This window comes from Apodemus sylvaticus, chromosome 1 (genome assembly GCF_947179515.1).
Source record: "Apodemus sylvaticus chromosome 1, mApoSyl1.1, whole genome shotgun sequence".
Lineage (NCBI taxonomy): Eukaryota > Metazoa > Chordata > Mammalia > Rodentia > Muridae > Apodemus > Apodemus sylvaticus.
In genome coordinates, this window is record NC_067472.1 from 116,040,891 (window position 1) to 116,066,432 (window position 25,542).

Genomic DNA, 25,542 nt, shown 5'->3' on the forward strand with positions numbered 1-25,542 from the left:
TTGCTTAGCTCCTTCCCTTGCATGTTTGTGTTTTCCTGTAATTCTTTAAGAGATTTTTGTGTTTCCTCTTTCATGAGCTCAGCCTGTTGACCAAAGTTCTCCTGTATTTCTTTAAGAGATTTTTGTGTTTCGTCTTTCATGACCTCAGCCTGTTGAGCAAAGTTCTCCTGTATTTCTTTAAGTGTTTTTTGCATTTCCTCCTTGTTGGCTTTTGTATTCTCCTGGATTTCTTTCAATGATTTTTGTGTTTCCCTTGCAAGGGCTTCTAACTTTTGATCCATTTTCTCCTCAATGTCCTTCATGTGTTCCTGTACCAGCATCATGACCAGTGATTTTAAATCCAAATCTTGTTTTACTGGTGTGATGGGGTATCCAGGACTTGCTGGTAGAGGAGAATTTGGTTCAGATGTTGCCATATTGCCTTGATTTCTGTTAGTGACGTTTCTGCGTTTGCCTTTTGCCATCTAGCTCTCACTGGTGTTACTTGGTCTTGTCAGTGCTGGACTCACCAGTGCAAGCTGCCCCTTCCCCGTTGGCCTCTGGTGCACAGCTTACACTCTGCACTGCCTATAGACAGGGTGCTGTTGTCCAGGCTGTTCAGATCCCGAAGCAGGCACCTGAAGGCTCCCGCTGGGGCCCGCAGGATTTATTGGAGCACACCGACTTCTCCCAGCTGGCCGCCCGGAAGCCCCCACTAGCCTCTTGAGGGACCTGGAGATGTGGCGGCCACCCAGGCTGATCTGAAGCGGAGAGAGTTGAGCTGGGGGCTTCTGCCTGAGGCCTTGCCCCAGATTGTGTCTGTGGACCAGGTGGAACCCGTGTGCACCCCCAGGGAGCTCCGAAGGTGAATGTTGCTGTGACCTCCCCTGTGCTCCGCTCACTCCGCTGGGCAGCCGATTTCCCCAACCGGGCTGGCGCACACTAGGTTAGCCTTGTCGCCTGGGCCCTGAGTCCAGGCAAACGCCTGGGAGGCCAAGGTCCGAGCAAAGTTCCCCTAGGGCTATGTCTGTTATTTGGGTCCGCCAGGTGACCCGGATGGCGGGCGTGCGCGTCCGCGCTCCGCGAAAGCACCGGGAGAGTCTGTTGTGCTAATAACCTCCTGGGCTGGTTGACACACAGATGGCCCACCAAGCCGCCCAGTTCTTGGGGTCAGTCCTGTGCCTTTTGGGGCCTAGACCCCCGTTTTGTTAGCCTCAGGCTACGCTTGTTAGCAGTCTCTGCCCTCCCGAGCACTCTGGCTCCTGTAGGCAAAATGGCGGCGCGTGCACCGGCCGGGGCAAAAAAAAACTCCTGGCTGGGTTGGCGCCCCGATGGCCACTCGAACAGCCCAGGGCCTGGGTGCAGGCCAACGCCCGTCTGGCTCAGACCCCTGCGGTGTTGGGCCTAGGATTATGTTTGTGTACCTCAGTCTGACCGATCTCTGGAGCCCGGGATCAAGATGGCGGTGAGTCTCTCCTGACTGGCGGGCAGCCGAGTTCTGAAGTGGCTTCCGTGCAGCGAAAGGCTCCGCAGAACCGCAGTTGCTTGCCGCCCGGCTGGTCAGCGAAGGTCAGTGGTCGTGGGCACAGGGCCTAACTGGACCCTGTGTCGCCTTGGTTCCACCGCTGATGGCCCTTCAGCTGGAGCAGCCACTGCTACCGCCGCCGCCGCCGCCGCCCGAATTCCGTAGCTTCCTACTCTTATGGGTACAAGCTGGTTTACCCCCAGGCACTGATGCTCATGGCCTAATGCACAGAGCACCAAGCCTTCCGGCCTTTCCATACCATCAGTTCTCCACATGGAAGTGTACATTAGCATGTCTCGGGGTTGTATTTCTTAGCATATTTGATGTTTCAGTTCCTGACTTGAGCTTCATTTTTAAAAAATCATTCAATAAATTTTGGTGTGGGGTTACAACAGAATTTCCAACTGTTTCTGAGATGGTTCTGGGCAAACTTTTGTCACTTGTACCATGCATGGGTTGGGGGAAGAGGAATTGTCAGCAACAATTCTTACAAAATTAAAATATCTATCAATCCTGATAGTGTTAAAGATGCTTTATATCTTTCAGTATATTTAGCCAAGATTTAATCCTTTACCAAGAAAATAAGCATGTGCAACTCATTTGTAAGTTTGCTTTCATTTTTAATAAATGATAAGATTGTATGTATACCAAAGGATTGCTTCATAAATAATTTTTTTATTAATTATTGTATTTGATTTTACAGCTACTTACTATAACTTGTATAGTCAGAGTTTCAAAAATTTTGCTGGTGAAAATAATCAGTGGGTCGAAAAAATATAGGATAACAAAAGCCCAATCCAGGGCAAATCTCCCCCATATTTTTCCTCAGAGTTACTACAGCTGAGCCTTGAGCAAAAACTTGGGGAAATTGCTCCAAGAAATTAAACAGATGGTTGAATGTACTCCCCAGTCACAAGCTTGGTAAACTACAAAACACAATGCTCTGTGTCATGGCTGTGCCCTTTATTCTCACAGGGCTCTGTAGAGCTACACGGCCTCTCAACTGAGCCTGTAGTAGCGAGGGTGTGTACCGTTTTACTCCAATGTTCTCACCTGTGAGTGATGACCCTTTAGGGATCACATACCTCATACCCTGCATATCAGATACTTACATGATGATTCACAACAGTAGCAAAATTACACTTACAAAGTAGCAACAAAATAATTTTATAGGTGGGGGTCCCCACAATATGAGGAACTGTATTAAAGGTCACAGCATTAGGAAGGTTGGGAGCCACTGTCTTAGTCAGAGAGCTGCACTAATTATTTGTTGTGCGATCTTGTGCTGATTAAATATCTTTGAATCTCTGAGTTTCCATTTAAATGGAGGATAATGTTTTTGCTAAATGAAGATTGCGGTGTGGTGTTCATAAAATGCTGTGACCTTGTCTAATTCTCAGTAAATATTTTTACCCTTTCATAGATACCTACATCATAGTTGTGGCTGGGGCTAGTGCCCTCCTCTAAAGATTAAAATTTGTTTCCATCTAGAACAGCAAAAGTCACATGGATAAATTAAAGGTATAAAGATGATGAAGGGCTGGAGAGGTGGCTCAGCCATTAAAGTCTAGGCTCACAACCAAAATGTCAAGAAAGATGATTAAATAAATGGGAGGGACCAGCTCAACACAAAGATAATAAGGGCATTTCAGATGATGCTGTGAACATTCTTCTCCCCCAAGCCATGTTATAAGAAGCCTTGTTTGGGGCTTGTTCATCTCCTCCATAGAGGCATGCAGTGGCCATTGGCAACAAAGAATGAAAACATTAGAAACACCTACCAAGCTTAAAAAAAAAAATGGTAGACTGAGGATACTGAATGGGTACTGAACTGGAGGATAGGGAACCTTTTCATGCTCCCTGATAAGGAAGTTGTTTGTTCTCAGGACTGGGAGTGTCTTAACCAATTCTTAACCCAGGGTGGTAACTCTTCCTCAAAGTGTACAGCTGTCTGACAATATATTTGCTTTTGATGTGTCATGGATCATGAGGAATTCTCTGACAAACACTTTATACATGGCTATCTCTGAGCCCAAGCAGTGGAGATATTAGTTAATCCACTAGGCAGGAATAAATGAACACGGAGCAAGGTCCAGGGTCCAGCTTTTTAAGGAATATGTTGAGTCGTGTAGTCAAGCAACAGCATTAGGGCTTCAATTTATGCACCTGGCCAATGCTCAGAATGGAAAAGGAAGCATGCACGGTGGTCACACACGCAGGCTCCCACCTGCGTGTGGATTCATTCTGCACTTCCACATGTGTTTGCTCTGCTTCTGCATGATCTTGCGTGGCATGTAGATGTGCATACAAGCAACAGACTCCAAACAGAATATCACTCCTACATGTAGGATTAGCATAGGAAGAAGGACACAAGGAAATACAATATAAGCATGTGTCCATGTCATCCGTGTAGGTGTGGTGTATGCACACATAAGGAAAGATGATATGCTTTTCAGAATGAATCATGAGTCTGTAGTGTCCCATGAATTTGTTCTCTTCCTCATTAGTACAATTAGGAACTTAATAATCTTGTTAACACTTACTATGTGTTATATACATAGGCATCATATACATGCACATATACATACATATACATTCTTAGCTCTTCAAAGAACCATATCACTTAATTACAAAAAAAAAAAAAACCCAAACCTTCTTATAGTGGTCCATAGGCCAGCAAGCCCTATGCAGGCCTGATAACCTAAGTTCAATGCCAGGAATCCACATAAAGGTGGAGGGAGAGAACTGAGTCCACGACGTTGTCTTCTGAGATTCACATGAACACCATGGCCTTTGCATACTGAACATGCATGTGCCCACATGACATACACACATCCATGTATACACAGCCATAAAAATTTTAAGAGTAAAGTTGATGCATATTATTGGTTCTATTGCATACAATAGAGGTCAATACAAGGTCAGCATAGAAAAACCAAGGATGTAAACCTAAGAGCTACTGATTCAGAATTAGTGTTCCAAAATCCATCCAACATTACTATCAACTTACTTGGTTATGGAAGAATGACAATGTTGTTATTGCCATTCCTAGAATGAAAATAAATGTAGTACAGATCTTTAAGACAGTCTATGCTGAATTATGCTGTACCATTATAGACTTTGTCCAGGTAAATAATTTAAGTCACTAAATTAGCCACCTTCCTTGGTTCAGTCTTACATGTCACAGGACAATCTTGCTCAACCCTAATCCTAGCACCCCTTCTGAATAACAGTATCATTTCTATGGGTCATGTAGTTTTCATGTAGCATAAGAAATCTTGCTTATTTCACTGAGTCAAATGAAAAAAGTCGAGTAGAATTTTGCTTTATGCTCTCTTCCAGCTCTATAACAGCACCGAAGTTGTCCCTTCACCACTCTGTAACTATGCCTGACAAAACCCGGGCCGTGCATCCCTGCCATGCTAAGAGCACCTGCACTGGTGTCCATCTGCTCCCAGGAACACCCTGTGATCTCTGCCCTCTCATGTGCTAAGATAAACATCAAGTTTTAAAGGTTTTCCTGCCCTCATTAGGGAACTTGAGATGCACCTTGGAGTGCTGGCTGCTCCTACCACATCAACACCCTACAACTGAAAAGGACCAAGGCACCCAGAAACCACTTAAGTGTGAAAAGATAACATTCAGCAGAAGAAATAAATGCCCAAGGGAACTACTGAAAGAAGTCTCTGGAAATATTATTCTTGTGATGAGTTCCAGAATAATCTTATGCTTACTTCTCCAGTAGGAAAATCATGTAGGCTTGAAGAACACATTTCAGGAAATAAGAGCCCTCAAACCTTCCTTGGTGGAGCACTTTAGGGGCTGATTATTTGTAAGGGGTTAGAGCCAAGGAATACCAGAAAACACCAAGGTGCAAGTCCCAAGACCCCAGGTCAACATGCAGACATGCTAACGCTAGCTTTCTGTGCCTGGTCTTACCCTGTAGGGAAGGGTACCTTTCTGATCAAAGTGGAGACCAGTCCTCTGATGTCTCCACTTTTACTGTTTAATCTACCATCTGTGGTTCCCTGCGGCACTGTCCACTGTGGACACAGCTAACAGCTGCTTTCCAGCATGCCGACAAGACCTCTTCAGATGCATACTGGAAGGTCCTTTCACGTGCCCACCTCAGTCTCTGCCCTAGCCTAAATCCAAGTCTTGAATGGAGTTGTGTGTTTGGAGAGATGTTAAAACAAATTCATGTGGACTCGTGTCTCAGTATGTGAGTAAGGGAGTACATGAGGTAAAGAACTTTCTCGGTTGCTTTTCTTTGAGAGGGGGAAAGACTTGAAGACCAACATAGGACCACAAATGAGGAAAGTGCTTTGCACTAAGCCACCCTCTAGCCTCTCAACTTTTAGTACCTGAAAAAAATACCCGTGGTTCTCAGCCCCACTCTCTAGAAATTCTGCCCACTGCCCTGAAGATACAAAAACTGCAAAAGAGGAGAATTAACAATCTTGAGACATTAACAATACAGTGAAAACATTTAACCCAAACCCAGTATATAGTTGGTAAATTTTGTAGGACAAATTATTGCTGTGTGTTAAATTTTACTGGCGCTCCCAGTATGAGCCACAGGAAATCATAAAGGTTAGCTGAGGAATACAGTCTGATCCAGGGAACGTCTGCTGCTTTCTAGAAAGTTAGACTCTAAATTATTCAACATAATGCAATGCACCAGAGATGCTATGACATCATTGTAGCCTCTAGTAGGAAGCAATCAATCTTCAAGTTAGAAGTAAGCCTGGGCTCAAACAATATGGTTTCCTCAGACCTATCTGTCAGGAGCAGCTCAGAACAGCCCTCCTGATAAAGCAGTAGAAGCAGTAAGAGTCAGATCTCTCTTATCCTTCTACGCTGCGTTTCATTCAGGGCCAATCATTGGTTTCTCAACCTATATGGTACCTTTTGAGCCTGTGCTCAAAAGGTTACATCTCTGAATAAGGCTCCTGTGGAATATGTAACATTAAAGACCTTCCATTCTCCTGAAAGTTTTGTCTTCTTCAAAGGAGCAATGTTCTAGAAACAATAAACCAAAAATTAATAATTTCATAAGGGAAATGACAGAAGCAAATTATTTGCTAATGATTTCCTTGCCCCCCAAGAATCCTAGTTTTGTATTTTATTATGCTTCCTTCATCACAAAACACAAACACCCACAAGAAAAAGAAATGACCACTCTTCCTGCCAGTTTTTGTGTTATAAAGTCAAGTAGTTTTCTTTTCCTTCCTTGGGGACTTTGAATTACAAAAGTTCTCAGAGTCGCATAGAGAAAAATTTCAGCCATCTCAAACTTTCATCACATCCATGAAATCTAAGCTGCTATATCTCATACCAATGTTTTATACATCTGTCATTAGAAATCAAGGTCATAGTCCCAAAACTTCCTGTCTTGGAAATTGCTTCAGTGGGCAAGGAAATCAGGATTTCCATGACAAAAGCACACCCCAGCTGTCACACAGCTTAGTTCCTCACAAGTGACAAACCCTGTTACCAAATGGAAGGTTAGACGATCTGTGACCAGAATCCAGCAAGCACATGTGTGCTTGCTCTTAGCCTCAGTGTCCTCTTTCCAGGCAAATATGAACCCTGAAAACCATTTCAGTAGAAATAACTAAGTGGTTTGAAAGAGAAGTCCAATGGGATTGCAAATATGTCAAAATGAGAAGCTAGTGTTTTCTATCGTTAATTAATTTTGCAATTCATTAGACAAGGAAAAAAATATCAGTCCTTCCATCCCCATCTCCCAAAAGAGCAAATGTAAATTCCCAAGGACCAGAGCGGCTCTGAAGATGGCTCAGTGGGTGAGAGTGCTTGCTGTGAAGGCCTGAGGGCCGAGGTGTGGATCCTCAGAACTCAGTAAAAGCCAGACACACAGTGCAAGCATCTGTAATTTCAGTGCCTCAAGGGGGAGATGGGAGGTAGAGCCAAGATGATTCCCAGAAGTCCGGGAGTCATTAAACAGCTAAAGGACCCTGTTTCAAGCAAAGCAGAAAGCAAAGATCAAAACTTGAACTGCCAGTGGCCTCTACAGTGTGCCTGTACTTACCACATCTGAATGTATACACACACACACACACACACACACACACACACACACACACATACATGCACATACAACCCACATACACATACAAAGTAAGATAAAGGACTAAGGAAGTAACAAACATGTTTCTTTACGATCATAGAGTATACCTCTGTAACACAAGACTGAGAAGTATAAGTTTTCAGATAAATATCCTGTCTTTCTATGAACTGGTCCTCAACTAAGGGAACTTAGAGTTTGCAAAGTCTTTCTGGTTGTTCATACTAACCTCTACTATTTCCTAGGTTAATAGAAATATGTCCAGAGATAGAGGTTGACATATAAGAACATCTATCTCTAATTAATTAACTTAAACATTGATTCTCATTTGTTTGCATGGGGATGAAAAAAAAGTGTTTCCAGGAATTACTCCATGAGTTTGTGAAAAGTGAAGGCATTTCACACTGCTTCTTCGAATAACAACACAAGAAATCACTGTGCCTTTTAAATATCTAGGTCCTAATTCTTAGCAGGTCACTAAAAATAAAATAAGGACAAGTTTATTTCTAGTTTTATTTCAATGTGACACCAGCTAGAGTCATTTTGGAAAAGGGAAACATTCTTAAAGAAATGCCCTGCCAGGTGGTGGTGGCACATGCCTTTAGTTCCAGCACTTGGGAGCAGAGGCAGGTGGATTTCTGAGTTCGAGGCCAGCTTGGTCTACAAAGTGAGTTCCAGGACAACCAGGACTACACAGAGAAACCCTGTCTTGAAAATAAACAAACAAACAAACAGAAATGCCCTACTACCCCAGATTGGCTTGGTCTGTGGGCCAGCCTGTGGTACATTTTCTTGATTGATGTGGGAGAACGTAGGACATTGTGTTTGTGAGAGAAGCAGCCCTGGACTGGTGGTCCTGGGTTCTATGAGGAAACAGACTGAGCCAGCCATGATGAACAAGCCAACAATACACACTCTTCTGTGGCCTCTGAAGAGATGGAAGCCTTACCCCTGCCTTCAGGTTCCTGTTCTCTTTGAGTTCTTGACCTTACTTCTGTTGGTGATAGATTGTGATGTGGATCTGTAAGCTGAAATAAATAGACCCTTTCCACTCCAAGCTGGTTTTGGTCATGGTGTTCTGTAATATCAACAAAAACTCTTCATTGGCATCTTCATTGGTAAAATATCTACCTAGTCATGATGAGAAAATCAGCTGAGCTTATATATTTAAGGAGCTTAGTCAAACACAGGTTCACTATGTAATTATTAGCTGATGTGACGACTCACACAGCTATGTTCTCAGTATCCCAAATAAAATAAAGCTCCACCCTCCAAAAGAATGTTTGCATTTCCATTCCCTGAAGTCATGGTGACCTGGTCCCTGCTTCAAAATCTAATCTAGAGAAGCTGAGCCTTGCTACCTGCAGCCAGAGCACACTAGCAGAGTGAGCTTCCCTGCTCTTAGAACAGAGGCTTATGCTCCTGAGTCTTGGTTTCAGGAATTTAACATTATTAATAGTCTGTGCTCACCAATATATCATCCTGAAATTTATATGGCTATGGTCAGCTCTTCCATTGTACCCTAAGATGCAATGTCTTTTAAGTTCAATGTGATGATTTTTTTTAAAAGGAATCATGCTAATGATAGCAACAAACACTTGAATAATCTGCATTCTTCTTTCTTACGGGGCAGTAATATGAAGATCTTTATCGAATAAGGCAGATGTTCTTCCAGATGATGAACTTTTGCCATGAAGGGATGAATTTAGATAAGCTGGCTCTGCAGTCAACAGACAGAAGAGACCACTGCTGACTCTTTTACTCAAGAAGAGTAAGAAAGTTTGCTATTCTTGAGTGTTGTGGGACCCAGGAATGGAAACACATTCAAACACAAAACATGTACTGTCTTCATTAAGAAGATCTCTATGATTTGCAATTATGCCTAACATACTCACTAGAAGAACTTTACTCCTTATGAATGCCCTGGTAGGATTCAACCATATGTAGAGCTGGGCATGGTGACTCACACCTGAAATTCCAGTACTTAAGGAGCTGGGAAAATGGCTTGGTGGGTAAATTGTATATTGCGGAAGCATAGGGACCCAAGCCAAACATAATGGTACCCATGTGTAACTCCAATTTAGGGTTGGGACAAAGGCAGAAGAGTTCCCCAGAGCTCACTGACCAGCTCACCTAGCCAAAACAGTGAGGCCTGATTCAGTCAGAGACCCCATTTCAAAAAATATGGTGGGGAACAACAGAGACATCCCACATTGACCTCTGGCCTTTCACAATGGATGAGTCTACCCGAGTGTACACAGAGGAAGAAAGGGAGGAAGAGAAGAGGAGGGAAGGAGGGGAAGAGAGAAAGAGAGAGATCTTTGTGAGGTTAAGGAAATGTTTTATGTTAGACATCTGACACACATAAAACTCAATATAATTTATTACTGTCCCCAGGGGGTTTGCTGTGGGTATACAGAAACAATCAGAAGGAATTGAAAACAATTATTGACCTTAGTTTGTTTAATAACTTAATTCTGTTCCTTTTAAAACTCTGATAGTATCTGAGATGCTCTGAAATGGACAACCAAACCTGTTCCCAGTTGGATCCTGTAGAGAGACAGGGTTAAGGCTTCCACCTTCCAACAATTTAGCAAGAACACAAGCCTGTAGCTCACATCCTCCAAGATCCTCTGTCCTTTTCTCTTTCTGTCCAAGTCCCAACCCAGGTACTAAAACAGAATGGTCACCTGCATTCTCTACCTATAAGTAAACTGTATCCAAGATGGCACCCAGCAAGAGTGAAAACTTAGCCCTAGATAAAGCTTTCACTTATTCAGTGACATCATTTCTGAAGCTTGACTGATACACATTTAAAGCCAGACTCCATCAGGGTTCTACTAGACTTGATAGAGCTTGAGCTTCTCTGGATCTAAATCTAAAATGAGAAAAGTTGGGTGGTTGTAGCCGAACTAACCAAGTCTGTCTAGACAAGACCCTCGTTTTTCTTTCTGAATCATAGCGTTCTAGTCTTTGAGCTGATAATGCCACCTACCCAGTAAGGATACATCATCATCAAACGGAAGATTTGTGAAAGCATTTTGAAGGTTTCATATCTCCATACAGATATTATGTTAGAGGATTTTAGTCTTTTCATTGTTTCCTGCTCTGTTGGTATAGTCTACACAGCTCAATAAAAAGTTAATGTTCTTATGGTGATCCATAGCTCTTCCCAGATGGCTACATCCTTCTTGTTCAGGCCGCGACCTCACACCACACCATGATCTCTCTGCACAGGTTCCAGTTCAGTTTGGAAGTGGGCATCCTGTTTGTGAGCCCCCCATTTTCACTTTGCTTCCAAACAAATAAATTTTCAGAGATCCTAACCTTCTCAAAGATTGGGATTTCAAAGCCTAACATTTGTTCTCAAAGGATGAAATTGGATTTGACTTATGAAATGACAAAACCCATGAAAGCTTTGAAAACACTTCTCATGAGCATATACACACAGGTTAAGAAATGGCCTTATCTCTGTAGAAGGACTAGTAATTCTCTGAGTCTTTGTATCCACAAAGTCCTATCTAGAAAATTAACAACAACAACAACTAAGTAGTTTGGCTCTGCACTTTGTGGCAGTTCATGTTATCTTGAAGCAATGGCCATGTACAGTCTCAGATTTCAACATCAAATCACGCTCACTGCTGTACATTTTTCACTGAGAACACATACAAATCTGAATCAGCAAAAGACAAAGCGCGTTCATTAAAGTCGGGAGGACATGGGTCTGAGCTTCCAAGGTCCTCACCAGGGGAGTCACATAGGACACAAAGCAGAAGGTGACAACATAACTAAAATGTAACCAATTAAGAGTTCCTTAGAGATTTGGTTGAGGATTACTTGGGGAGATAGTCACATAGGCATGTATCTACTTTCAGAATTTCCAGAAGGAAAGTTGGTGCCGAGCTATTGTATAGTCTAGATCAGAGGTCCTCAACTTTCCTAATGCTGTGACTCTTTAATACAGTTCCTCACATTGTGGTGACCCCCCCCCAACCATAAAGTTATTTCATTGATACTTTATAACTGATTTTGTAACAGTTATAACTTGGAATGTAAATATCTGATATCTGACCCCTGTTGGGGTTGAGAACCACTGGTCTACACACAGGGAGCTGTTCTTACCATTTAGAGTACTGGGAACCCTCCTGACATCCAGATGTTAGCCCAGGGCCAACACTGCAAGTATGTCTCTACACAGATAAGCAATTTCAAGCCTGCTGAATTAAGTTTTTTCAGCTTCCATAGAAACAAAACCTCAAATATGTAGTTAAGAATTGTTTGTTGATGGGCTAGAGAAGTGGCTCATCAGTTAAGAGTTCTTACCTAAGTTCTATTCCCAGTATCCATATCAGGCAGCTCAGAACCACCTGTAACTTCAGCTTTGGGGGATCGGACACCTCTATCCTCTGTAGGCCCAATGTCTCTCATATACACACATAATGAAAAACAAAATAAATATTTTAAAAGAATTATTAATCTCTAAATTCTTCTAAGAAGCACATCTTAGTGCTTCCAAATTCCTTTATTCTGCGTACTTTCCCATATTTTTTTTTCTGGTGCTGGGAACTGAGGAAATAATCAAATCCCGGAGGGCCTACCTCTAAAAGCAATCAGAGCAAGAAGGAAGAGAAAGTGAGTGCATGAAGATGGATATCATAGTGGTGGGGACAGCAGAGGTATGAGAGCAAACCCTGAGCCAGTCAGAGGACAAGACAACCCACAGCAGTGAATGATGAAGAGCTGGTGGGGGGAGAACCACCATGCCCTGGGGGTTTGAAGACAGCAGAATGGGGGGGGGGTGAGAGGCCAGTAAGAGTTTAAGAGGGGCAAATGCCACTGAAAGAATATCCAGTCTCAACCGTGTAACGCTCTCCATGGTCACCCAGTCCACTCCAACCTCTCTGGCCTCAGCTCCTGCCAGCCTCGCTTTGACTATACTCAAATTGGCCATCATATTATTTCTCTACTACTCTAAACTCTCAGTATCCATATCAGTGACTCAGAACCACCTGTATGTGCTGTGTGTGCAGTCTCCAAGTACTATTCATTCAAGGTTCTTCCTACCAAGCACCGGTTCTCTCAGAAAAACCTGGCTGCCTGACCTCTGCTTACTTCTGATTGTTAACATCACACTGCACAATAATGATAGATATCTGTGTTACTCACTAGACTCTGGGCCTCCAACAATTTCTGGTAAGTAGAAAACAGTATTTACTGAAAGATTTAATACATCCTTAAATCTGATATTTATCCCACTAGGATGTTGTCACAAATATTCAGAGTTTAATAAAAGTTTCAATGAACTGCCACTTTATCTTCCATGAAGAACAACCAGTCAGACTGCATTTGCATGATAAACTAGTATTATATGCATACCTGTTGAACACTCTCAAGGACCTGAGCAGTTCCCACTCATATTCTATCAATCATAATGCCTTGGCCTCAAAGAGAAGAGACCTGTGCAGAATCTATCACAGGACCAAGCCCATACTTGATTAACACCATTATGGCATGGGCCTTGGCTCAAGAAAGAGGTCAGGTCCAAAGGTTTAGTATTCCAAGAGCTCTACATGGGATGCCTCTAGAAGTTTAACATGCGTGCCTTGTACCCTGGGTATCGAATATCAACCCAAAGCTTGTTTTCAGTTTCTGGCTGCTCAGAGAGTGATCCTAGGGAAAGTCTGAAGGAGAAAGATCAAAACAAACAGATCCACCCACTCCTTACTCCCTCCTACCCCAAGCAAATAGCTGTGCTCAGTTTCACAGCACAGCATCTGTCCCTGGCAGGATCTGACAGGTGGGGTTACATTTCCTCCACGCCTTTGGCTCCTGGCCACTCTTTGGTTCCTGTAGGGAGGCAAGTGATCTTTACACTGGGCTCAAGTAACCAAGGCTAACTCCCCAGTGGCTTTCTCTAAGGAATTCCAGGTATAGGTTGGGTTTTCCCTGTGGTCTGAATAAAGCAGACAACGCTCTGGAAACCATAAACACAGTCCTAGAAACACACAAACATACACTTATATATACTTGGGTCTTTTTCTAACTGGTTGTAGACAACAGCCACACAGGTTCTTGCAGCTTCCCATTAATGAGGGTTTGACCAACTGAGTCTTCCTGGACTCCTGCCAGGAAACTCAGAAGCTGCTATCTAAAATAGCACTTACTAAGCACAAGAAACCATACAGTCAAATTACAAAGTTTCTTTAACGCAAAGGACACTGTCAATAGGACAAAAGGGCAACCAACATATTAGGAAAAGATCTTTACCAATCCTACATCCGACAGAGGGCTAATATCCAATATATACAAAGAACTCAAGAAATTAGACTCCAGAGAGCCAAATAACCCTAGTAAATGGAGTACAGAGCTTAACAAAGAATTTTTACCTGAGGAATATTGAATGGCTGAGAAGCACCTAAAGAAATGGTCAACATCCTTAGTCATCAGGGAAATGCAAATCAAAACAACCCTGAGATTTCACCTCACACCAGTCAAAATGGCTAAGATCAAAAACTCAGGAGACAGCAGGTGTTGGAGAGGATGTAAAGAAAGAGGAGCACTCCTCCACTGCTGATGGGATTGCAAGCTGGTACAACCACTCTGGAAATCAGTGTGTCAGTTCCTCAGAAAACTGGGCATGATACTACCGGAGGACGCTGTTATGCCATTCCTGGGCATATACCCAGAGGATTCCCCAGCATGTAATAAGGACAAATGCTCCACTATGTTCATAGCAGCCTTATTTATAATAACCAGAAGCTGAAAAGAACCCAGATGTCCCTCAGTGGAGGAATGGATACAGAAAATGTGGTATATTTACACAATGGAATACTACTCAGCTGTTAAGAATGAATTCATGAAATTCTTAGGCAAATGGGTGGAACTGGAAAATATCATCCTAAGTGAGATAACCCAATCAGAAAAAAACACACATGGTATTCACTCACTGATAAGTGGATATTAGCCCAGAAGCTTGGAATAACCAAGACATAATTCACATATCAAATGATGCCCAAGAAGAAGGAAGAACAAAGTATGGATAATCTGTTTCTTCTTATAAGGGGGAACAAAATACCCACAGAAGGAGATACAGAGACAAAGAGTCTGAGGGAAAGACCATCCAGAGACTGCCCCACCTAGTGATCCATTCCATATACAGTTACAAAACCCAGACACTATTATCGATGCCCACAAGTTCTTGCTGACTGGAGCAGGATATAGCTGTCACCTAGGAGGCTCTGCTAGTGCATGACAAATACCGAGGGGGACACTCTCAGCCAGCCATTGAACTGAGCACAGGGTCCCCAGTGGGAGAGCTAGAGAAAGGACCCAAGGAGCTGAAGGGGTTTGCAGCGCCATAGGAGGAACAACAATGTGAGCCACCCAGTACCCCCAGAGCTCCCAGGGACAAAAAGATCAACCAGAGAGTGAACATGGAGTTACCCATGACTCCAGATGCATAGGCAGCAGAGGATGGCCTTTTTGGACTTCAAAGGGAGAAGAGGCCCCTGGTCCTGGAAAGGCTTGATGCAGCAGAGTAGGGGAATACCAGGACAGGGAAGCGGGGAGATGGCTTATGGGACTTTTTTTGGAGGGAGGACCAGGAAAAGGGAAATCATTTGAAATGTAAATAAAGAATATATCTAATAAAAAATAAAAATAAAAATAAAAGAAACCATACAGTCCATTGACCAAATTCAGCATGCAGTGGGTGTCTAATCCTAGAATCTTAAACTCAGTTCTAAAGATATGGAAAGGGGCCTTAGATAGTCTTTCTGGGATTGAGAGCCAATCATTTTGACAAAAGGAGATCTATGCTCTGTATTTGAAATAGCAAATAAGGGCTGGAAACACAGCTCAGTGATACAGTCTTCTAGCATGTAAGCAGCCCAAGTTCAGTGCCCATTCCAAATAAATAAATAATTTTCACACACACACACAGACACACACACACACACACACACACACATACCACATAATCAGGTGGTGAACAAACAAATAAAATAGAAAATAACCTTAGCATATATTTACCTTTTTTAAAAAAATGGCTTCAATGTGAGTCACATAAAACATAGGGATCATCAGTTTTCAGTAAGCCATTGTGATGGTTTGTATATGCTTGGCCCAGGGAGTGGCACCATAAAGAGGTGTGGCCTTGTTGGAATAGATATGTCACTGTGGGTGCGGGCTTAAGACCCTCATCCTCGCTGCCTAGAAGTCAGTATTCTGCTAGCAGCCTTCAGATGAAGATGTAGAACTCTCAGCTCTGCCTGCACCATGCCTGCCTGACGGCTGCCATGCTTCCCGCCTTGATGATAATGCACTGGACCTCTGAGCCTGTAAGCCAGCCGCAACTAAATGTTGTTCTCTATAAGACCTGCCTTGGTCATGGAGTCTGTTCACAGCAATAAAAACTGTAACTGAGAGCCATGTTCCCTCCAGGAGCAATCTTGAATTAAATAGCAGTATCTCTTATCTACACATAGTAACCAAAAAAACCTTTAAAACATGGTGCCTCATCTGTACCTACAAGTCCAAACAAGCATATTGGTCAACCTCAAGAGCCTTCTCCATCCTTTGTGGTGTGAACTCTCCTAATGAGACACTTAGTCATTTGATTTATAAGACTGAGAAACTTCTGTTAATGCTTTGTGGCCTAGAAGATTAGGGTTTTTGAGTCTGGTTTTTCTTTTGGCTGTCATTCCCCACATTAGTAGCACCTCTGCCATATCCTACCAGCCTTAAGTTCAACTCAGTGGTCTCTCCATGTTCCCTTCTCAGGTCCCCCCATCAGTGTGCTTGTAAAGGTTGTATGTCTTATATTTGTTGTCTGTACTTTGTCCCCTTCCCAACCTAGCAAAATGCTGCTCACTCAGATTTAGTTCAATCTACCACATTCCAAATTTTACAGCTGCCTTTCTCTGTAATCTCACAATAAGCTGTATTTATTTTTACCAAAGCATTCACTACCTTGTACCCTGACTATTGCTTTACTGGTGCTAACTAAATGAACCAGAAAAAGAAGTAAAGAGAAATGAAAGAAGAGAACAGAGAAGAAAGGAATGGAAGAAGGAGATGGAAATAGCAATCATTAAAGTAAACATGGAGACCTGAGGTCAGATTCCTGGCACCCACATTAAAAAGTTGGTGTAGCCACATACACCCATAGTCCCAGGACTGTGGAGACAGGAGGAGCCAGGTGCTTGCTGGCCAGCCAATCCCATCAGTCCATAAACTACAGGTCCAGTGAGAGAGTCTGTCTCAAAAAAAAAAAAAGCAGAAAATGATAGACACTTGATGTTGGCCTCTGACTTCACATCTGCATGTATATCCATGTGCACATACACACATGAACAGTCACACATGTAAGAAAACAGAAGGGAACAGACACTTGTTGACCCTGTTACCTCCCTACCCATCTCCTTTCTTTCCTCTCCTCTGCTCTATCTTCTTCCCTTTCTCTTGGTGTCTTTTCGCTGTTGGGGTGGGAGGTGACGACAGGAAAATAATACTCATGTTATAATATTACGTTAACATACTTTTATCTTACACTGAGATATTATGAAGCATTTTTTTCAGGAAAGGAAACAGACTTGGAGAGACTGAGTTATTGCTTAATCAAACAATTAGAAGTGAATCTAAAACGTTATCTGAGTCCAAAGTGAAATTTTATTCTTCTGCTGGTAGGTTTGGTTTTGTGGTAAACATGGACTTCCAGACTTATATTTGACCATGAACCAGAAACACTTTCTTTATTATAACCCTTCTCTATCACATTGCTATATATCCCACATCAGAATCCCAGCTTCTTACAATCTCTGTGTGGGCCTAAAAAATGCCTGACACCTATGGAGGTCAGAGGACAACCATGAGGATCTGTTCCTTCCCTCCACCATGAGGGTTCCTAGGCTCGAACTCAGGCTGTCAGACTTGGCAGCAGATTGTACCTGCTAAGCCATCTCCCTAGGCCCAGTATTAATCCTTAAGTAGGCTGCCAAGCTGCTGCCTCATTGCTTTGTAGTTTATTGTTCCCTAGAAACTCCCTGAACTACTTAATCCTCATTATTATTATCTCTCTACAGAAAAATCTCCCAAATGTTTGCAACACACCCATTTTCAAATATCCTTTTGTGTAGTCTCAACACTGTACAAGCTATGCACCCTATGAGATCTGCATCTTGAACTCAGTTTGTAACCTCCTGCATTCATGAGCAAGAAGGCAGGATACCGTTAGGACACAGGTAGGTACCAAGTACTTTGAATTGTCTTCTGATGGTCTAAACCACAGGCTCTTCGGTCAGATGCCTGAGGCCTTTATTCCCTCTCTTGTTAGCTATGTGAACTTAGACAACTTATCTGTGCCTCGATTTCCAGTGAGTGAAACAAAAAATTGCTATCAGTATTTAATAATTAACAAATATATGTAGGTCCATGTTTAGAATAATATCTGATACAAAATATGTGCTAAATAAGGTTCAAATACCACTATTATCATCTGCTTTCATCATGGGGTTGAAAAAGCCACCATGAAGCCATAGGAGACAGTGTGCTATGTGCCATTGGCAACCAAACATCCCAGCTCAGGTGAAATTTAGAGCACCTGAGGATGAATCCTATATAACCAGTAATGACGCCTTGAAAACAGAGATGCACTGACTTACAGCATTTGCTGATGAGTGTCTATGACTTTAACTGCTCATGAGTTGCTGTGACTGCATCAGACAGAAACTAGTTAAATCAGAAGTAGCCTCAGATAGCTCTGAAGCAGCAAGTCTTTAAAGGGCGACTCTTGGTCAGCCACTAAACAACAGCATCTGTTTGGGCTGATTTTTATTAAATATACAGACTTATCCAAGTCTCTCAGCAACCTCGAGAGGCAGATAGGATCATAGCCATTTCAGGAACACATGAAGATTATAGGATATAGTAACAAGTTAGGATTTGGGGACAAGATGAGTTCCCTAAACAAACCCGCAATGACAAAACCGAACCAACCTTAGCATACATTTGGAAAGCATCAAACTCTACTTCCAAAATTCAAATGACTAGTTTAAAACCGACAGTGGTAATGAATCTGCTGTAAAGAATCCAGCTTGCCGCATCTACCTTCGTTCCCATGCAGCTCACTGGCGGGGAGACCAGAGCACAGATCTGACTGAACAGCTTCTTCTGGTCTGGGCTCCAGCTCATGCCCTCAGCCTCGCTCGCAGCCCTGTGTTTTAACCAAGTGACTCAGCCAGTGGCAGGGAAGCCCAGGCGCCTGTGGCCATGAGTAATGGCAGCATAGAACACATCTGTCTGAACGGAGCTGGTGGTGTCAGTTCGGTACTGAGAAAATGTCACAGCCAAACAATACTCCCATGAGGGGAAAAAGAATAGTCTGTTCACCCAGGAGCCTAGTGATGCCTTTCTTTTTCCTCTAGCTCAGACTAGTGTGGAATTGCTTACAATGTCTTCCTAGGTATGCATGTGGGCCCATACACCTGTGCTTTCATACATACTGGGATTTACTCCAGGCTCTTGTGCATGCTAAGCAAGCACTTCACCTCTGAGATCCACCCTCATTCCCACAACTATTTCTTGGTGAATTTATAGAAAGAAGACTCAGGAATACAAAGCCAAATCTATGTCTATCGGTAGCTAGCCAAGAATGGATAAAGTGTGTAGTAAGGAGCTGGTGAGATGTTCAGAGGTTACATGCTTGCCTTACAAGCATTAGGACCAGAGTTAGGATGCTCAGAGCCCACATAAATGCTGGGTGGGCACCGGCCTCAGAAGCAAGAGAGAGGGGAATCTCAGAAACAAGTAGACTGGTGAGACTAGTCATGTCTACAAGCACTGGGCTTGATTTAGAGATCATGCCGCATTCAGTACAGTGAAAGAGTGATTGAGCATGTTTCCCGCCATCAACCTCAGGCCTCCACATGCATGCACACTCACATGCCTGTGACACTCACATACATGTGACACACATGTGTGTATGTAGGGTAGGAAATGCTTTCATTTTAGCCATGTTTTCTCTCAATCATTGATGAGAGACTACACCTATGAATGTGTCTGGGGAGGTTTACATTCAAAAAGAAGTCACTGCAATTATCAGAGGGGCCCAGCACCATGTTTCAGCAGAGTGATTCATTCATTGTTTCATTTGTTCGTGTATGGTTTAATTTAAAATACTCCCCTGAGCTTCTATGGAGAGCCAGTCTGAGGGTGCAGCACTGAAGAGCACAGCCTGAGCACTCGGGGCCTCAGACTTTCCTCCATTGGTCTTTTCTTTGCATCTCTGAGCTGACCACAGCTGTGTTCTCTCTCCTGTCTTCTGAAACCTCTTTCCACTCTGTCCAGTGCTACACTAGTCAAGTAGGGTCATGTGCCTCACCCACATTCTGCAAGAGTTCTACCACATGGCCAAGTGCCCAGGGGGCACTGCGGAAAAACACTGTACTTAGTAACAGCAGCAAATACTTAATAAACCACATGACTTTACTGTGATTTTTTTAAAAGACCCTGCTCTTATTATATTTCTATATACCTACCATTCCAAACTTTAGCCCCCAAAGGGTTCTCTCCTCCCGACATTCCAGGAGGTTCTAGACTAATAGCTAAAAATTAAATGACTAAAGCCAAATGCCCTCTAAACAACATGTGAAGGACAGCCAGGGAAGGACTGTCACAAAGGTGTACCAAAAGCTCAAAGCAACAGAGAGTAGAACCATTTTCCCGCTACCTGATTCATTTGGGACATGAGCAGAAAAGAACCCAGAATCAAACCTTTAAGACTGTAAGAAATCTCATCCAATCCACCTCCCCAGCTGTTTAAGGAAAGAAGCCCAGATTCAGAAGGAAGGAGAAAGCCCAGTTTGTACCATTTGTCTTTTGTGAGTATAGAGGTAATAGCCAAGTCCTGCTTCCCACAGCAGGTCCCATTTGTCTGTCTCCCCAGTCTGCCAAAGAATATAATACCTTGAGGTCATGGCCCATGGCTCCCTGTCTTCAGCAATGTACCTCTGCCCTTCAAACTGCTCTTACTGTTTCTGCCTAGCATGCCTCTGTCTGGCTTAGACAGCTCACAGAATTTCCTATATCAATATATAGCTCCCTGTGAAGATCAAGTCTGCCTTCACACTGTAAAACAAAGGGACTACTTAATTCTTCTGATCAGGACTTTAAGATTAAAAACTACTAGCCACCAAACAGTCTTGGAACCTTAATTTTAAAACAGGAAGGAAGGAAGGAAGGAAGGAAGGAAGGAAGGAAGGAAGGAAGGAAGGAGGGAGGGAGGGAGGGAGGGAGGGAGGGAGGGAGGGAGGGAGGAAGGAAGGAAGGAAGGAAGGAAGGAAGGAAGGAAGGAAGGAAGGAAGGAAGGAAGGAAGGAAGGAAGGAGAGGACAAAAGGGGAGGGGAGGGGAGAAGAGGGGGCAGAGGGGAGGAGAAGGAAGGAGAGGGGAGGGGAGGGGACGAGAGGGGAGGGGAGAGGAGGGGAGAGGAGGGGAGGGAAAGGGAAGGGAGGGGAGAGGAAGGGAGGGAGGGAAGAGGAGGAGAGAGGAGAGGAGGGGGAGAGGAGAGGAGGGGAGAGGAGAGGAGAGGAGAGGAGAAGAGGAAGAGGAGAGGAGGGGGGGAGGAGAGGAGGGGAGGGGAGAAGAGAGGAGAGGAGAGGAGGGGAGAGGAGAGGAAAGAAAAGAGAAGAGAATTTGGGCTCAAGTTACTTAAAACATTCATAACTAAGTCCTATTGAGTCAAAAGATCCCAACATGTCTTTAAGTTTGACAAAGTTTTGAATTTTCTATATTTAAGCATGTCAATACAGTGCACGTTTGTATACAACTCAAGTAATAAATAATAACTAACATGTAACACTCTGTTCTCATGACTTCCTGAAGGGGAAAGAAGTAATACAGTTGAAATCTCCCCCTAAAGGTACCAACTGCTTGGTGATAGATACCACTGGGACATATTGGAGCCTTTAGGAAAAAGGATAAGGGGACAGTAAGTACAGCTCTGCGGATCCGAGTGCTCAGGGGGCTTAGGAGGCTTAGGAGCACTGGCTGCTCTTCCACAGGACCCAGATTGGAGTCCCAGAACCCATATGACAGTACACAACCATCTGCAACTCCAGCGCCTGGGGATGTGATGCCCTCTTCTGAACTCCAAGGGCACAAGGCACTCATGTGGTATATGCAAAACACTCACGTGCATTAAATTAATTACAAGAGAAAGGAGAGAGGGAGGGGGAGGGGGAGGGAGGGGTGGGGAAGGGAGGGGCAGAGAGAGCGCAGTCAGAGTATTCCAGTTCCAGCAGACTCTGGTTTGGCTCCCAGCACCCACATGGTGGCTCACAACATTCTGTAATTCCAGTTCCAGAGGATCCGACCCCTCTCCTGGCTCCTCATGCGTGCGGTGCAGATATACATTTACATAAAATAAAAGTAAGAAAACGTCTTTTAACCTTTATTTTAAAAAGAAAGTAGACTATGGTCATTGGAACTTAAGACCTTGAAGGCGCTCACTTGCAGAGGAGACTGAGGTCCCAATGCCTTCTCCTCTGCCACACACTCCCACCATCAAGCACTGCCTTGCCACAGGCCTAGAAGTAACAGAGGGCACTGAACATGGGCTGAAACCACAAGCCAAACAAACCCTCTTCACTAGCTGATCATCCTAGGCTTTTTGTCAGGTTGACAAAAATCTGACTTTTTTTTTTGAATTGAAGATGAAGGAAGTCATCTCCAATTCACAGAAGAAGGAAATTGGCTGGCATCATTGGCTTAAAGTTTAGGGACCCAGGCCGCTGCCCCACCTCCCCACAGTTTCACTGTCCTTCAGGTAGTAGATCACTGTGCACAAGGTGCTAATTCATTCATTCATTCATTCCACAAATGTTTATTGAGCAAAGCCTGGAACGAGCCTCTTAGGAGACAGAGCGATCATTCACAAGCCAACGGTCAGGTCTAACGGATCAGATTCAGACAAGAAATCTTTCATTAGACCCCAAACCATTTCTAGCATAAAGCAAACAGAACTCCTGCCCCACCCAGGCCGCGTAACAGCTGAGTGGATCAGACAGGCTTTCTGGAGTAGGGCTGCTGCTGAGAGAGAGGCAATGTCAGTCACCGGTCCCCCCAGAATGATGGACATTCCTGACCATACATGCCAACAGGACCTCTAAGATGCGTTAACAGTGCCTGGCGCTTCGTGAGCGCTCTACGATGCTCGCTCGCTCGCTCGCCTGCATTCTACCTGCCCCGGTTTGTCTTTACAGAAGAGCGCAAAGTAGAAAGGTTTTAGAATTAAATCCCAACTGCGTCAGTGACTAGCTGTGTCAGAATAAGAGAACCAATCTTTCTGAGCCTCAGCATCTCAATTATAAGAAGAAGTATAGTGTACCAACCTTGCGAGGGTTTGTAAGAATTTAGGAACGCATTATATAGAGAGCGGTGTCTGGTCCATAATAAATGTCCGGTAAGGAGAAGTGGGCATCGCTCCTCCCTCCTTACTGGACCTCTCTTCTCCTTCCTGGACACTTTTAGTGGGTCCAAGACTCTGATTTCAAATGTATGCCACTCCAGGAATGGAAGTTGTTTGGGGGCCTGAGTGCTAGAGAGCTCCAAAAACTAATTCAAGACTCAGCCACTTTCAGACAGCTAGCTTTGTCCCTGCTTCTCTATCCTGCAGACGGCAAGACTAGCATTCTAGCCCAAAAGGCTGTCAGAGGAGAGAAAGCTGGACAGCAGTTTGGACGCCCCCCCCCCCCCCCGACCCTCCAGTTGTGTATCTGAATGCCCCAGCCTTCCTCTGCACACAGCTACAAGGCTGTAGGGTCAGAAAGCTGTCATTCAAAGTGTGTGTCTAGGCTTCCCTATGAACCCGGAGCCCGGAGCCCACAGCCTGGGAGTCCTGGAAGCTGCTGGTCACATACTTGCCCTGGGTGAAAATGAGAACTTTTCAACGATGCAGGAAATGGAGCCCCTCATAGCCAAAGGGTGACTTATAAAGGGAGGAAAGGGGGAAAGGAAAAGGGAGGAGGCATTGTGAGCGCGGAGACCCACTTCCTAGGGCTGCTGGGTGGGTCTTACACCCTGAAACACACGGGTTTGCAGTTTGACGCTGGTAAATCCCACCCATGTGACTTAGCTCGCTACCGAAAGAAGTCTGGTCCGGTGTAGAAGAAACTTCCAAAACAAATCTGTTGATTTTCAAACTAGAGTCCGCGGGTCCTTAGCTGGCTCCTTCCGCTGCACCTGGGGGAAGGGTCTACCCTCTGCAGGTCTTCACCTGAGGACCCTGCAGGCGATTGCCCTGCAGCCAGGTCCCACCAGCCTCCAGCCCCAGGTCTGGTGTCAAACCTTCAGAGTACCACCCCCAATCCCTTCGCGACTGCCTACCTGGTGTCCCTAGCTTCGCTGACACACGGCGGCGGCGAGGGCAGCAGAAGTAATTCTTAACTGAAGGAGAAACTGAGGAATGAAGCTTGTTGGTTGCCGAGCCCTGTGGTTCACGATGATGTAGCAGTCAGGATAGCAAGGACAACAAAAATCTCTCTCCACGCCAACTCCTCCAGCTACACCAAGACCCAGAGCAGGACCAGAAAGCAGTCCCGGTGACACCGCCAGTGGGCAGAAAAGTCACACCCAGAGCGCGCGCCGCGTCTCCGCCCTAACCTCGCTGGCTGCTGCCTGCCAGAGCCCCGGCTCCCCGCGGTACCTCCTCGGCTTTGCCAGCCTCTCTCTGCCGCCCAGCGCTGGCGGCGGGCTGCGCCGCCCAGGTGTCGCTGCTGTTGGGGTGGGCGGAGGGGAGGGCAGCGCCCGACCTTCCCCGGAGCACAGGCTCGCCCCGCCCGCCCTCGCCAGCGGGGGCCACCTCCTGTGCGCAGATCCCTGAGCTTCTCTCGCTTCTCTCTCGCTCCCTTCCAGGCCTCCTTCTCTACTTGTCAATGAAGCAATAGAGTTGTTATCCAAAATAACGGAAACGGTACTTTAAAAAAAAAAGTTCCAATGAATGAATGCTGGGAGAAGAGTTGCCTCACAATCTGGCTAACCCAGGGCATCAGTTTCTTTATACAGATAGTTAGGCTTAAATAATGTGATACTTTAAAAGTAACAGTTGGAAGACCAGGGGACAGAAAGATTACCTTGAGTTTGAAGCTAGCCTCTACTAGAGAATGAGATTCAATACAGAGAAAGAAAGGAGGGAGGAGAGGGGGGGAGGGAGGGAGGGAAGGAGGGAAGGAGAGGGAGGGAGGGAGAGGAGGAAGAGGAGGAGGAGGAGGAAGAGGAGGAGGAGGAGGAGGAGAAGAAGAAGAAGAGGAAGAGGAAGAGGAAGAGGAGGAAGAAGAGGAAGAGGAGGAAGAAGAGGAAGAGGAGGAGGAGGAAGAAGAAGAAGAAGAAGAGGAAGAGGAGGAAGAAGAGGAAGAGGAGGAGGAAGAGGAAGAAGAAGAGGAGGAGGAGGAAGAAGAAGGAGGAGGAGGAGGAGAAGGAGAAGGAGAAGAAGAAGAGGAAGAAAAGATTAAAAGCATCTACTTCTCAGTGGTAAAAGCACTTTCAGCACAATCAAAAAGAAACCTGAGATTCCTCATTCTACCATAGAAAGACAAAAATCAATTCTCTCTCTCTCTGTGTGTGTGTGTGCGTGTGAGCGTGTGCACGTGCGCGCGCGCGCGCGCGCGCGCGCGCGCGTGTGTGTGTGTGTGTGTGTGTGTGTATGTGTGTGTGCATGTGTGTAGATAATAGAGTTGTTCCTGGATAAACAGTAGAGGCGTTGTCTAGTTCCTGAGCCACCAGAATGAAAAGCTCTGGCCAAAGCAGGTACACTTTTAAAGGCAACAGTGTATTGTGTGCAGTTTGTAAGTGTCAGAGAATGGGGCTAGCCCAAGCAAACTCTGGACTTAAAGCTTTCTCTTCCCTCTTCATGTCCAGGACTAGTGTTGTCTGTTCAGCCGAGGCTGGATCAGGTCT

General features: G+C 44.6%; 1 protein-coding gene across 2 annotated transcripts in view; it reads right to left on the bottom strand.

Moving 5' to 3' along the window:
- Positions 1 to 24,339, bottom strand: part of Sytl2 (synaptotagmin like 2) — a 113,313-nt gene extending 88,974 nt beyond the window's left edge. The window contains exon 1 of one of the 2 annotated variants that reach the window (XM_052158867.1): positions 23,974 to 24,339. The gene's annotated coding sequence lies outside the window, so the exon portion shown is untranslated. The remainder of the gene's footprint in view (positions 1 to 23,973) is intronic. The other variant, XM_052158878.1, reaches the window with a different exon arrangement.
- Between the last annotated feature and the right edge of the window lie 1,203 nt (positions 24,340 to 25,542).